Source organism: Empidonax traillii, unplaced genomic scaffold (assembly GCF_003031625.1).
Source record: "Empidonax traillii isolate 1590-97213 ecotype Southwest subspecies unplaced genomic scaffold, ASM303162v1 scaffold1230:size172535, whole genome shotgun sequence".
Lineage (NCBI taxonomy): Eukaryota > Metazoa > Chordata > Aves > Passeriformes > Tyrannidae > Empidonax > Empidonax traillii.
Window position 1 is genome coordinate 27,807 of NW_020956423.1, and position 15,088 is coordinate 42,894.

Here is a 15,088-nt window from a genome sequence, read left to right on the forward strand (position 1 = left end):
GATCATCTCACTCCACTCCCTGCCATGGATGGGCAGGGACACCTTCCACTAGCCCAGGTGGCTCCAAGCCCCATCCAACCTGGCCTTGGACACTTCCAGGGATCCAGGGGCAGCCCCAGCTTCTCTGGGCAACCTGTGCCAGGGCCCCACCACCCTCACAGGGAAAGATTTCTTCCCAATATCCCATCTAACCCTGCCCTCTGGCAGTGGGAGGCCATTCCCCCTTGTCCTGGCACCTCCAGGCCTCTGTAAATAGTCTCTCTCCATGTTTCTTGCGGGCTCCCTTCAACTCCAGAAGGCCACAATCAGGTCACCCCAAAGCTTCTCCTCTCCAGGCTGAACAATCCCAACCCTCCCAGCAGAGCTGCTCCATCCTCTGATCCTCTTGGTGCCTCCTCTGGACTCTCTCCATCATCTCCATGTCCTTGCTGTGCTGTTCCCCAGGGCTGGGGGCAGCTCTGCAGGGGGGGGGGGGGGTCTCCCCTGAGAGGGGCACAGGGTCTAGTTCAACCTGTTGCATCCCTGACTGAAGCTCAGGGGGACACCATTGATCAATAATGCAGCTTCCCTAAAGGCACGAGCCCCAGCAGTGCTGCCCTCAGAGCCTGAGGCTCCAGGGGTGCAGCTCCAGAGGGTGCCCTGGGTACCCCAAAAGCCTCAGCACCTCAGCCTGAACTCAGCTCTGCTGCTTGCAGAGACACCAGACAGGAACCAGAGAGCCAAACAAGATTAGGGCTCAGCGAGATGGTGAATCCAAACAAACAAGACATTTTGAACTATTTCCAGCATGACTTCAGCACAAAATAACATTTGCACGTCAGTGTAATCGCTGATGTTTTAACTGCATGCGAAGGGAACAGTCACGCACAGCCCGAGTTCAGCAGCAGCTGCTCAGCCTTCAAAGGGAGCAAAAAGAGCTGCAAAAGAGCTGTGCTCTAGTTCAAAGCCTTTCAAATAAAGACTAAATTCATTTACGTTCACTCCTCAAGCACTTGAACCCTAGCAGAGCACGGCCTGTCCCGTTGTCCCCTGTCACATCCTGGGGAGGGGATGTGACACTCCAAACGAGTCGGGATGGCACCAACCATCAAGTCCCAGCTGAAGCCTCGGGTCTACGAGGCTCAGGGAGTAAAAAAAAAAAAATGAAGTCAAGGCCAAAAGGAGCACAAGCCAAGAGGATGCAAAGCAAGAGGGGAAACCCTTTTTCCCTTTGAAGCCCTGTGAGGGCCGGTGAGCACACCCTGACGGGAAATCCTATTACTGGGGCCCCTAAGCCATGAATCAATCTCAGAGTCAGCCTGGGGACAAAGGAACAATCATCTGCTAATTCAGGCGACAAAGCTGGAAAAGGAAGGTTCTTTCTTCAGGTTAAGGATTAATCATCAGCAGGTACAGCCTATTTTCATCAAGTGCAGTCACTTCCTGCCAGCACATCCCTTGCCTTTTCCAAGAAACAAGGGAGCAGCTCCGTGTCTGAAGGTAAATGAATTTAGGAGACAAGATTGAAACGATCAACAGCACAGAACCAGCCAAGCTATTTAATAAGCAGCTAGGAAGTTTACCAAAACCCAAGACAATCGAGCCAAGCTGAACACGGGGAACACACACAACCTCTGCTCCAAAATCCCATTAGACTTTTAGGTTTTGGATAAGCGCCACGTCCAGTCCTCCCCTGAACACCTCCAGGGACGGGGACTCCACCACCTCTCTGGGCAGCCTGACAACCTTCTCCAAGAAGAAATTCCTCCTGATTCTTCAGGTCCAACCTGAAGGTTACTAGAGGAGTCCAAACAGGAGCTGAGGAGGATGCCCATGGTTTCTCAGAGTGTGAGGGCAAAGCCAGCAGCAGGTTGGAAAAGGTGTTCCCAGCTGTTGGCAGAGGGGGAATAAGGCAGTGCTTCCACTGGGATACTTCAACCTGTTCGAGCTCAGGCCTGAAGCAAAGCAAAGGTATCACTCAAAAAGTCAGTGTCACGATGAACTCGTGGCCTGCAGAGGACACAGAAACACTCCCGAAGTCACATTCAGTTCTGCAAGTGATTCATAAATTCCCCCCAAAGGTGTTCAGACACGCACAAGACAGCACCCAGAAACCAGTCACCACTTTTAACAAAGATTATGTGACATTTCCCAGGGGGGTGGGTGGTTGGTGGGGGTGGGTATTGGGTTGTGGGTTTTTTTTGTTTTTTGGTGGTGATTTTTTTTGGTCCATTTTCTTTTTAAACATCTGCTCCAGCCGACTGCTGCCCATTTAATTGGGAATTCTGACTGCTGAGTAGCCTGCACTGGAATTTACTTTTAACCATTCCGAGCCCTTTGCTGTACTCACACACACATTTCTATTTCTGCACAACCAACTTAAGCACAAATATTTACCAAAGACGGCACAAACACCCAGGCCCTGTTCCCATGGAGCTAAATTTGGGAGGTGTAAGCACACCTGACTGTAACAAGCTTAAAACAAAAAATCCCTGAGACACAGGAACGGAGTTCCAGGCACAACAGCCACCGTTCTGTTCTGCACTGCTCTGTCTGCTTTACACACCACTGTTACACTGTGATCACACAGCAATCAGTGCCTGCTTTGCTCTCTGAGCCCTGGGTTTCTCCTTCAGAGCCACTGAAATTTAAGTTTTAAGAGAGAATTCAGCAATTCAGCTCTAGCAAAACGTTCTGTGCCAAGGAGGAGGATGAGTATATTTATATAACAAAAGGTTTCCTGGATTATTTTAAGGCTCGAGTTCTGCAAAGCGAACAATTGAGGAAAGGGATGTTTTTCCTTTGTTTAAAAAAATAATACTCATACCAAAAAGAGAGAAAGAAAGAAAAAAAAAGCCATTGAAAAGACAGCAGTGTCTTGATATTCTACTATGTGAGATCCCTGGATCTCAGCAAAAAGTTATCCATGTGCTTTGTGACACCCCCTCTGAGTCCAGAACAACATATGTTGTCCTCTACTGAAAGAAATACACAAAAATCAGATGTTCCAGAGGGCCCAGAACTGGGCACAGCACAGGGACAATCCCTGCCCTGCTCAGAGGGAACAACCCAACAACACAGACCCCACAACGTTTTGCTCGGAATCTTTTCCAAAGCAGCCTCTTGCAACTGCACCTGTTGCTGCTCAACCCCGATTAAACCTGCATTAAACTTTAAGTAATAGGTCACTGCATTATTCACCAGGTCTGTGTGCTGGGTGCAAGAGCAAACAGAAGCTGAATCAACGCAGTGACAGGAGCTCCTGGTCTCTGCTAAAAGCATCTTCTGCTCTTAATATTGATGTAGGTGAAGGAGGGTGGGGAAAACAGGAATTTTTCACGGCTGCTGAAAACAAGGCTAAATATTACAGTTTGTCCTGAACCACTGCGACATAAGGTGCAGCTTTCAGGAAACAACAGCTCCAAAAACCTGCTCAGACCAATTCACCCGACCTGCAACATGCAAAAAAAACCCCCAAAGCTATCAGTTCCCTCAATTTTAGCAGCGCTGATGTTTAGCCACAACGTTTTTCTCATTATTCCTGGTGGTATTTCTGTGGAAAAGCCACTCAACACCTTAATTAATCAACCCTTGAGACCCACATACCTGGAACATCAGGACAGCCACAGAAGGGCTAAAACCAAATCTTCCAAAAACAAATTTCCTCAGGGTACCACAGGAAAAAAAAAAAAAATCACAACTGCATCAGGAAGAATCACACCTGAAAGCTGCTTTTCTGCTCTGTCTCTCACCACAGCCTCTCAGGATCAGCCAGTTCAGGTTCACTAATATCCCAAAACACTTGGGGGGAAAAAGGCAACAGCTTTCCCAGCTAGGAATGGGAGGTGCAAGGGACTTCGTTCACTCAGTGTGTTGGTCACTGGGGCTACACACAAACAAATAACAGCTTTTAAAACACATTCTTTCTCACAATTTCTACGCCCAGTAGCTCCATTTTATTTTCTGATTTTTACTACACCTCTCCCTCCAACTCTTCAATCGGTCACGGAGCTTTTCCAGCAAGGATCAAACCCAACAAAACCACGACAAATCTTACAAGATGCCTTTCAGAAAATCCCCACGCAGCTTCAGAGGATTATTAAGAGACAAAAACACAACTACAAGCAGCAAGAAAGGCCATACAACCCCATTTATTTTATCTTTGCAGGTCATTCACCTGTGTCAAAGCCAGAACTGGGAATGGAAAACAGATATTCCAGCCACCAGTCTGGTTCTCTAGCCAGTGTACCACTCCACTTTCAACAGCAAAGATTTCCTTATAAGCAGGGTTTGGGGAGCATTTATCCACAACCTACATCTTCCCAAGTTCTGCTACCAGAGTTTGGCAGTCTGTGTGATATCCAAAGGGAAATGGGTATCTGCCCACCCAAATCCAAACCGAGAACTAGCCCAAACTCAGGTCGCAGCAAACAAAGCACTGAATAAACACACCAAAAACACACGTGCTTAAAAATGCAAAGCTCATTTACTCACCTGAACTCGCTTTTCTACCCAGAGCGCTGGATGCATCGGCTCAGAAGCTCGTTGTGAACACGGGAGTCAAAGCTCCAAGGACCTGCTGACGGCTGCTTCTGTCAAAAAAGCACCAAACAAATAAAAATAATGACATGTTAGGAAGCAGAGCTGGCAGCAAGCCTTAAACCATCAGCAGCTGTTACACCGGGAAGAAGACTTCAAGGTGTACTGATAGTTGGGTTATATAGGAAAGATCATAGATGGTGTGGGATGGAAGGGATCCTAAAGATCATCCAGCTCCAACCCTGCAAAGAGGTTTCCCACTAGACCAGGTTGCTTCAAGCCTCATCCAACCTGGCCTTGGACACTTCCAGGGAAAGACAACTTTAAAAAATAGTATTTCCCAAAGGACTACCCAGGAAGAAACAAGATCCTTGTTTCTGTCCACACAGGCCTACAAGCAGCTTTCTTGGGATCTGAAGGAGGGCAGAGGTGCTTCTGATTGCACTCAGTGGCATCCACTACCCCCCATAAGCACCAGCCTTCCCACAGAAGTCCATCTTGGATACAGGCTCATTTTCCTGCCGACCTGCACCTGACAGGAGTGGTCTGGATGAAACCACCACCCTGGGAACAACGTGGAAAATGGAGCTGCAAGAAACGGGCCAGTGACCCCCTGATGTGGCCCAGGGGCACCACGGAGCAGCTTCTCCTTCACTAAAGGAGTAATCCAGCAGAAGAACTCCTGGGACACACATTTGCCTCCTGGAGCACAAACTACAGGAATAAACCTCAAGGAGGGAGCTAGGCTCTGAACCTGGCTCTGAACACCAGATGTTCTGCTGACAAATAAGCTCAAAGCCTTTCCTGATAATCTTCAAGATAGCCAAGATCATTCACAAGAGAGAAGCAGCGCCTTGCACTGAAGCAAAACCAAAACACCAAAAGGCACGGGGCCAACACCCAGGAAACAGGTTTCCTTCCAGCCCTCTTACCTCTTGCACAGCTGAACAGAGCCAGCAGCAGCACAAAACCCACTCAATCCTACCACTGGGGAGCAAACCCACTCGACATCCAACCCCTCCAGCTTCCAAAGGGGACAAAAGCAGGACAGAAATTCGGAAAAGAACCAACCCCTTGCACTCTGTAGGGTTCTCCCAATTAAACCTTCCCTTTCAGACAAGGGAAATCCAGAAGGCCTCCCTGCTCCGTTCACATCAGCGAGACAAGTGCAATTCATCCATTCCCATTCAAAACACTGGTTGGGGAGGAAAGGGGGAATAAATAACTCTCATTGTGCTTGCTGAAACAGGACCAAATCCAAGTGCCCGGCTGCCAGGAAGCACGGCACTTCTGCTTTCCCAGACTCCTTTTTAGCTATGTTTAGGATCACTTGGAAATTTGCTTTTTGGTTTTTCCTCTGCAATCGTGCCACATCTTCGAGATTAACCCACACAAGTGCCTCGGGAAGGGTGAACCCACCAGCCAGAAGACTCCTCTGTGCTCCAGGCTGGAAGTCAAACAGCTTTTGTCCGTCGGGATGGAGCCGGGGCACGCTGCCAGCGGGTGAGCTGGGCAGTGAAAGCCCTGCTGTCCTCCCGCAGCACTGCAGTAACACCAGACAGTGCTGACAGAACCCAAGAGGAGTCATCCACCCCCTGAACACCCAGCAAGTCCTCAGGACGCAGGAAGGCCCTGTTTCCACGAGTGACTGGCTCTTATCTCGCAGCAGCAGCCGCCCTCCCGACCGCGTCACGCTCGCTCATCTGCCAAGTTTCCTGAACCCCCCAAAAACGTGCCAAGAGCGTGACCTGAGGGAAACCAGCCTGCTGCACCCCTCCCTGCATCAAAGCTCCAAATCCTGCATGCCCACCGTCCTAGAAAGGACTTTTCCCTCCCTTCCAAGAGACGCCGGAGCACAAACTGGCACTCAGATGTAAACACACACTTGGGATGAGCGAGTCGTGAATCAGCTCGTGCTGCTGAGCACCATCAGATGCTCCAGCCCAGCTGCAGCCTCTTCCTCTCCCTACAGAGCCACACAGACCCCGTCAGGACACGTTTCCTGCCACAGCCACAATTATTTCTGGGACAGTTCGAGGACAGCAGAAGGAATTCACGCTGACAGTTGGCTCTGGGTACCACCCGTTCCGCTGCGCAGCAAGGTTTGATTGGAGCCCATTCCAATCTTTCCCGTGGCATGCACAGCACTGCCTCGTCTTATCTGACCAGCTCTGACATTTGTTCTATGCTTCTCAGAAAATAAAAGATCTGTCTCACCCAAATCAAGGAGCCAAACTCCTCCATCCCGAGGAAGGCCCTTGTGTTTGCACAGCGCTGGCTGCTGCTCTGCTGGGTATGATCTGCTGAGTTCAGGGCCCTGTTTCCTTTAACTGTTAATATCCCTGTGGAAATAGTTCCGTTTCTGGAGTTGCTAAGTGATAAGGAGCCAGAACACCATGAGAAAAACCTGGATCAATTTTAACCTCGAATGTGCCACCACTCGCTCCGACAGCCACAGGATTTCCTTCACACAGAAGCACCAGCTCAGAAGAAACTCTGAAGGTGTTTAATGCTGGGAAGATTAATGCCTGAAGTTACTTGCCAGCCTCATTCTCTGTGTCACAACACAGCCAAGAGCTACCAGTCAATAGGACCAAAACACCCTCCAGAGCATGGCTGGCTCGGTCACAAAATATTCACCATTTTACAACACCTGATCTGATAAACTCAGCCTGCAGCAGGCTCAGGGTCAAAGCTGCATCTCTGACTGATGCATTTGAAGAGATTACAGCCAGTGGAAACCTGTAGGATTTCCAGAAAGAGCACACAGTTCCTTTATTAATAATTCAAACGTTTCCCAGGTGAACGCCACTCTCATTATTATCCACGTGGAATCACAAGCAAACCAACCATCCATATGGTTTAGGGGAGTTAAGTGGCCACATCTGAGTGCTGAGGGCCACTTTGGAAGACTTGAGGGAAGTGAAACTCTCTCTGCCTGTCCATCAGCACGGACATCCTTCCCTTCCCACTTCACCCATTCCTGCAAGCAGCACCATTGCAGAAGCACCAGCAGCAGGCTGCTGTTTTACTTTCTCACCCAGCATAACCAGCAAGGATCAGGAATGCCTGGAGAAGGCTGGAGTAGCCAGCTACTGACTGCTTCTTTGACAAGGCACCTCGATGATGAGAGGAGTATTCTCATTTCACACCCCAGCACAGGCTATTTCCACATTTCACCAGCTCTTTTTTTTTTTTTTTCATTTGCTTCTCCTTTGCCAGACTAAAGTACTCCTTAAAATGGTCTGGAGCAATTCAGCCTATATAGATCGTTGTTCACCAACCCAGTTCGCTTGTGGATTAAAGAAATCAAAGTAATTGATTTAGAGACAACGTAGAAAGGGATTTTGAGAGAACGTTCAGCCGATGTCTGAGATGTCACTTTAATCCTCACAGTTAATTCTTTAAGCACAGGAAGCCATTTAAATTTGTAATGTAGTGCTTACACACAAAAAAAGAAAAAAAAACCAAAAAAGAAAAAACATCTCCACTGCTAATCACTGAACTATCTTGCAAATTGATCCCAATCTACAGTTGCTCCTGTCTGCACTCTTCCTGTGGAGACAACAAAATCATGGAGCCAAAGGACACCTGAGAGGGTCTGCAAGGAAACACTATCCAAATATTATCCTCCTTTGGTTTATCCACATAGGGAACCACTAAACACCAGCTTTTGCTCTTAAGAGTGACTTCCACTTTGCAGTTTTGCCTTCAATTGTAAAAGAGCAGAACATTCTCAGCTCTCATTTCCAGTTTTGGAAGATTCAGACACGCATTTTTAACCAGAGACATCCTTTCCATCTTTCCTGCATGGAGAGCTGGTAGCAAAACCTGCCAGCAAACGGCAAACTCATTCCTAGTGTCCCAAACTGTGACAAAACTCATTACCATCATCTACAGCAACACAGTCGTGTCCGTCAGCAAGATTTGTTCTCTCTGACCTGACCACACCTGACCTCTCCAGCAGCAGAACGAGCCTTTTTCCCTGTTTCCAAAATAACCATTCCTCTTCTCAGACCTCCTCCCCACCTCCTTGTTGTTCATCCTTCCAAAAAAAAACAAAAAAAAAAAAACAAAAAAAACCAAACACACCAAAAGACAAACAAACAAACAAAACCACACACAAAACCCCAAAACAAAACCAAAAACCACCTTGCAGGACACTCCTCTCCACAAATCTGGCCCCAACAGGAGACACTTGGAAGTTTCTGCACCACATGGACCCTGAGAAGGGACACACTGATTATCTGCCACTGTCCCCCCTCAAAGGGTCAGACGCTCAGAATTTTCCAGATTAACCTGAAGAGACTTAGAAGAGGAAAAGCTTAGTTAATTCTACAAAAAAGCAAGTTATGACTAGGTTAGAAAACATTAATAATATGAAATACACTGCAGTTTCTCACAGTAATTTTTATTATAACCACATTTAAAAAAAATAATTATTAAAAAAGAATTAAAAACAAGCAAAAAAAAAAAAAAAAAAAAAAAAAAAAAAAAAAAAAAAAAAAAAAAAAAAAAAAAAAAAAAAAAAAAAAAAAACACAAACAACCCTCAAAGCTGTTCTGCTACATCAGTTACATCAACATGTAAAAGCAGGTAAACTGCTCTGTGTGTGTTTTCCTCCCTCAGCTCTCACTCACTCCCAGACAGTAAGTTACAATCCACAGGTTGGGAACACTCTCCCCTCTGTAATAACACGTGGGAGAGGTTTTAGGAATTCTTTACCGTGAGACAACAAACACCAGAAATGTGTTTTTCCTCTGGAAGCAGAGTTATACAGAAACAAACTTTATCTCAGCGGGTTCCTCCAGGGTTCCTGAGATATTTCAAGCTCTTTCTGGGGGCTCCCACTTAACGACCCAGCAGCATTCTGGGGAAATCAGGGGGAGGAAAAAAAAAAAAAAAAAAACCAAACTACTGCAAACTGTTCCACAAATAAAAAAAATGCTCCGGTTGTGGATGCCAGCAGTTTCTCCATACAAGAAACGGCTCGGAATGTGATATGCTGATCAAAATGAACATGTAGATATGACGCTGTCCCACTACGTCCCACTCCTGACCCTCGGCTCTGTAGAGGTCCTTGTTCCCACTGCAGCATTCCCCACGGCTGCATTCCACTCCCAGGGGGAAAGGCTGCCTGTAAGCAGTTTACACAGACGCTTTGTTTAGCCAAAAATATTTAAGCTCCGAGAAACGTTAAAGCGAGACCCAGATTTCAGCATTTGAACAACTCCTACAGATATTGCCACTAACTTTCTTCCTTAGGGCCTTCCAGCTAAAAGAGATGGTTCTGCTGGAGCAAAGCTACCAACAAAAAGCAAAGTAATGGGCTGCAAAGGAGTTTTTTTTGGAATTTTTTTGGAGGGGGTGGGGACAGTTATCTAGTTATCTCCCACTCCACTGGTTCTGCAGCAGTTATCAGTTCGTGCATTTTCCTGCCCTGTCTCCTTATCTGTCTCTGCAGGCTCACCATCCCAGAGCTCCAGGTCCGTGCTTTTCCTGGGATATGGTTCAGTTGTTTTCCCCCCCAACCCTGCCAAGAAATTCCCAACCGGAAGAGCTGGCTCTGCACCAGGTCCTGACTTCCACGAGCTGCCTAATTAATCCATGGGCTTATCACCTCAACCTCCACCAGGAAAGTAGAATTAACCAAATACAAACAGAGAAAAAGCCACACAGACCTTTCACTCACCCCTCCTTGCCTTCCAGGATGGAATGTGCCCGGTGTGGTCAGACAAACAGAGCTGCAAGGAGTGAAACCCAGACAATCCAGTACACCAGAAAATAAACCACTCCAAAGTAAAGCAAAGTTGGAATAAACTTAGGTCAGCTCCCTGCTTACCCTCCATGAAGTTAAACTTCAGCCCTACAAGACTGGTTTTCAAGCCTAGGCTCGTGCAACACCTAAATAAAAAGAAGTAACAGGTCCCCGGTGAGAGCCACGAAATAATGAGAAATAATCCCAGTTTGGATGTGAAAACACTGATAATTTCAGTTCTTGTTTTAAAAAGCCAAAAGGTGCATTACTGCTCAGTACTGAAGAAGAGCCAAGATCAAGATGGGACCAAAGAGGGATATCCCAAGAGTTCAAACCAAACAGACTTCATTTTCCAGTTTTTTTTCTGACACCAGGGAGGAAAGCAGTTACACCAGGCATATTAAGTGCCAGAACTGGCTGTTTTGCCTAAATGCAACACACGAACCCACCTGCAGCACTTCCTGAGGTACGAGCTACAAGAGCAGCAAGTCACACCAGCTTTTCAAGTCTTAGACTTAGGGGAAATTTAAAAAAAAACAAAAAACACAAACAAACAAACAAACAAAAAAAAACAAAGCCGCAGAGATTTTAGTCTGGGCTGCCCAGTCAGTGCAAAGAGCAAAAGGCAAAGTTGCTTCGTACCTTTTTTTAATCTGGAGTCTGATTTAACGGCAGGCCAGAGAGCATTAGCTCAGCCTCAGCTGGGTGATGACAGCCTGCACCACTCCGAGTTTCCCTGACCAGCAGAAATCCTCTCAGCACAGGGCAGGCACGCAGTAATGAAACGTGAAATCACTCGTGCTCTCTCATTTCCCATCCCCCTGCACGACACAGCTTATTTTTAGATTATAACTTCTGATGCAGGAGGGAAGCAAAGGATGGGCACAGGCACGACAGCTGCAAGCAAACTCAGAAACACCGAGGAGGAGACATTTCCACCCCGTGTTTTGTTACAACAGCTACACCTTCACCTCACATTCAGCATTTCTGGAGTCAGGGCAGCAAGATTTTTACTGGCAGGTGGATGTCACCTTCACACGTGGTTTCCCCACAGTCACAAGCTGCTTACAGAGAACCTGCTGCCATCCCAAAACCTGCCTCCCAAAGGGGAGGGTCAGGTTGGGCATCAGGAGGAAATTTCTTGCTGGAAAGGATGATCAAATATTGGCAGGGGCTGCCCAGGGAGGTTTGGAGTCCCCACTCCTGGAGGTGTCCCAGGAAGGACTGGCCGTGGCACTCAGTGCTCTGGGCTGGGGGACAAGGTGGGCAAAAAACCTAAATGATTCTGTGGCCCTTGTGAACCAGAGCAAACACTGCTTTTTTGCCTCTTGCTTCATAGGGAAAAATAGGATTGTACCAGCTGGGTCAGGTATAGAGGAGGAATTTTGAGCAGGTGACTCCTGAGTGGTGGTTCAGCCCGGAAATCTCTGGGGTGAGAATCCAGAAGTCAGTGAAGCTCTTTCCTAAGTTCATTCCTCCTTTCTTTCACGGTGAGGCCTTTTATTTTTTAAGCAAATCAAGCACATCTCACAGTCCTCTCACAGCCCCTTACAGGCAGGGTTTGAGCAGAGCTGGAGTGAGGCAGCGGATCTGTCAGCTATTACACTGAAATTTCGGCCATTACACTGAAATTACAATGAAATTACATCTTGCTTTTTGCTAATTCTGTCGGTGCCACAGCCACCAGTGGGAAGCAGCAGGAAGGCAGATGAGCTCACCAGAGCAGCACATCCAGGTAATGGCCCAGTAATTCAATCCACACCTGCCCCCTGGGACTATTGGATTCCACAGCTGGGTCTGCTGAGGAGCTCCGTGACTCGGCTGAGGGGCAGTCTGCTCCCAAATTCCAAAAACCAGGCCTATTCCTTGGCTCTCCAGAGGCCAAGAAGGCAGAGGCTCTGCTCTCAGTGCGCTGGAAGTGGTTTATTCCCTCGTGGCTGTAACACACAGCAGTTCAGCAGCAAACCCCTGGTCAAGACACGCCAAAGTCCCTGCAGTCACCTGCCCCACACCCCGAATTCAGCAGGAATTTTCTTCTCCTGCCACACTGACTGGAGTCTCCCGGGAAAAGAGATTCTTCCAGCCACTGCAACGTAAAGAATAAACGAGACACCCGCACAGAAATGCACCGAGGGCAAGGAATTCAAGCTGGATTTGCACCTGACCCACTTGCTGCAAGTCAAAGTCAAGTTAGGAGATTACCTGTTCGAATCACGGGTGTTTAATTACTACAGAAAACAACGTTTAAAAGCAGCTAATGGGCAGCAGTGGCTCTGTGTTAAACATCAATACGTGCCTAGCGTGACGCAAATTATCTTTAAATCTCAGGAAGATATTTTAAATGGGCTTAACACACACCCCCCAACAAGTGGCAGATGACTTGCTAAGTGCAGGGGGGAGTTGAGGGTCATCTCTGTTGGAGAGCAGTACGATGAATAAACTAACTCAAAGTCACCTGCAACACAAAACAAGTACAGCTGAGCCCTAAGGAAGCAAAACAGAATTAAATAAACGGAAACTTCCAGCTACAGAAGTTGTTTCAACTTTCAAAGGTCCCCACAGGTCGCAGAAGAAATTGTTCCACGTACTTAAACTTTTCTACCCTTTGTCTTGGCCTGAAAGTCATCCACTCGGGAAAGGAATTTAACTTGGAAAAGGAATTTTCTGGACCACACAAGCCTCGCAAGGCTACAGTAATTGCTTTTTAATCTCGTCTCTTCTGGGCATTACTGCAACCACCGTCCTATGCGGTTAAATACACCTTAAGGGATGGTCACCTCCAGGTTTTGGGGAAACGACAGTCGGTATTCACGCAGAAATTCCATGGAAAAAAAAAAAAAAGCATCCTTCCAGAGTTCGCTTTTGAGAGCAAAAGTTCGCCAAGCCCGCGCCTTAAGGCAGAGGGAATCCCTTCAGGGATTTGAAACGCCAAACAGCCCCTTCCAGCCCCAACAGCTCATCAGAGGATTTATGAACGGTGCAAAAGAAAAACAAAAACAAAAAAAAAACACAAAAAAAACACACTTTCATTTGGCAGGAGAGAGAAAAACTGAGCTCCACCAATGTATTTCCAAATCCGACCCGAACAAAGCAACATATGTTCTCTACGAAGTGACAGAAAATAGGGAGGAAAATTGAGCTAAACCTTCCACAAAAGAGCAAAAGCGCTGCTGGGGCTGCAGAGAAATCCCGTGCTCTGGAGGAAGGAGTCACTGTCACTCTCAAATGCGCAAAGACCCCACTGAATCCCGTTCCAAAGGGTAACAGGAACACAACACCAAAATGAGCGCTGGTACCATAAACACACCCGAACTGCGACAATAAACAAACCCATTTGAAATTGGCTGTTTATGCCCGTTTCTGCTGAACAGCCCAACGCGACACCAACCCAGAAGTCCTGCTTCACAGGACTTGGGTTTGGAGTTGCCTCCTTTCAGTCCCCAAGGCAAGCACGGAATTTAAGCACCCGGGTCCTCAGAAATACCCCCAGCGGTGCACAAAAGATTTGTGCTGCAGATTTGAAAAGCTTGTTTTCCAGATCTGGAGAAAAAAAAAAAAAAAAGTGGTTTCTGAGTTCACCTCCCCCAAACCACAGGCTCCAAAACTAGACACACCTCAGGGTCGGGAGCAAGAATCCGTCCCTCCAACAGCCATCTGCAGAGTCAGGGAGCTCGCCAAATGCCTGCTGATTCCCTTTAATTGCTGGGATGGGACCACCCCCTCGGCAGGAATTGCAGGCAGCTGAGCCTGCCCTGCCCTGCCCTGCCCTGCCCTGCCCTCGGGGGGAGAGCTCATCCCTGACTCCAGGCTCATCCCAGACGTGCCGGGAGAAGCAGAGCTGGAAAGCGCGATCCCGGTGGCGCTGCTGGATGTAAATGTGCAGGTTGATGTCCCGCAGAGCGAGCAGGACGCTGTGACACGCGTGACACGGTGACACGCGTGGCCTGGGCGGGAGCAGAAGTGGGATGCCCCCGCTTTGAGTTTTTATCCCGGCTCCTCGCGGAGGAGAAAATCCAGGCACGTACAAAAAAACCCTCTCTCCTCCCCCTCGCAGCTCTGCCAAGTGCGTTTTGGGTGTTAAAGGAAGGGGCAGTAAGTGTGGCAAAGCGTCTCCCCAGTCCCTCGTGGCCCCAAATTGGAGGGGGGGTTTGCTCAACAGCCCAGCTGGGGGAAGGGTGAGAAACAAACCCGATGGCACAACTCGACTGCAAAAAGGGGGATCTCAAGTCCCAAAAGCACGAGCAGATCCTGCCCTCATCAGGTAGGTCTGCCTGCACAGGGTTTAAGATGGATTGACACGCCTTGCAAACACTTCTTCAACACTTTGAAAACCCAGCCTTCAGTTTAGACTTCGAAAACGGAATTGCCAGTGGTTACAAACTTACCTACAGCGTTTTCATCTTCGACATGAAAGTTCTAGGCAATTAACTGCATCTGAGCGCGACAGGAGAATCCGAGTTTGACAGTGCTTGCCAGGACGATATTCCTGTATTTTAGCAGCACAGGCAAAGCAGGTGACTGATCTGGCAAATGTCTCAATGTCTACCTGTCAAGCTGCCCTTCCCTTCTCACCAAATCCCAAATACAATCCTCCTCCTCCTCTTCCCACTTTTCTGAGGCACCGGAGGAGCGGTGCTGCCCTCACCCTGCCAGTGTAAATCACAGCAATAAAAAAACACCAATTAAAACCAGAAAGGTGCTTTGCTCAAGACAATCGTGCAGGACAATCTGTCTCTCCTAAGAGGCTGAATCGGAACGCTCCGTTTCTGAAAAGCACAGCCCAAACAGAATATGTAGGTTATTCAGCTCCCA

At 47.9% G+C, this 15,088-nt stretch overlaps 1 long non-coding RNA gene across 1 annotated transcript in view; it reads right to left on the bottom strand.

The window, feature by feature from the left end:
• Nucleotides 1-1,509: 1,509 nt before the first annotated feature.
• LOC114069295 overlaps nt 1,510-15,088 on the bottom strand; it is a 24,416-nt gene continuing 10,837 nt past the window's right edge. The window contains exon 2 of the long non-coding RNA XR_003573752.1: nt 1,510-1,704. This is a non-coding gene — a long non-coding RNA (uncharacterized LOC114069295). The remainder of the gene's footprint in view (nt 1,705-15,088) is intronic.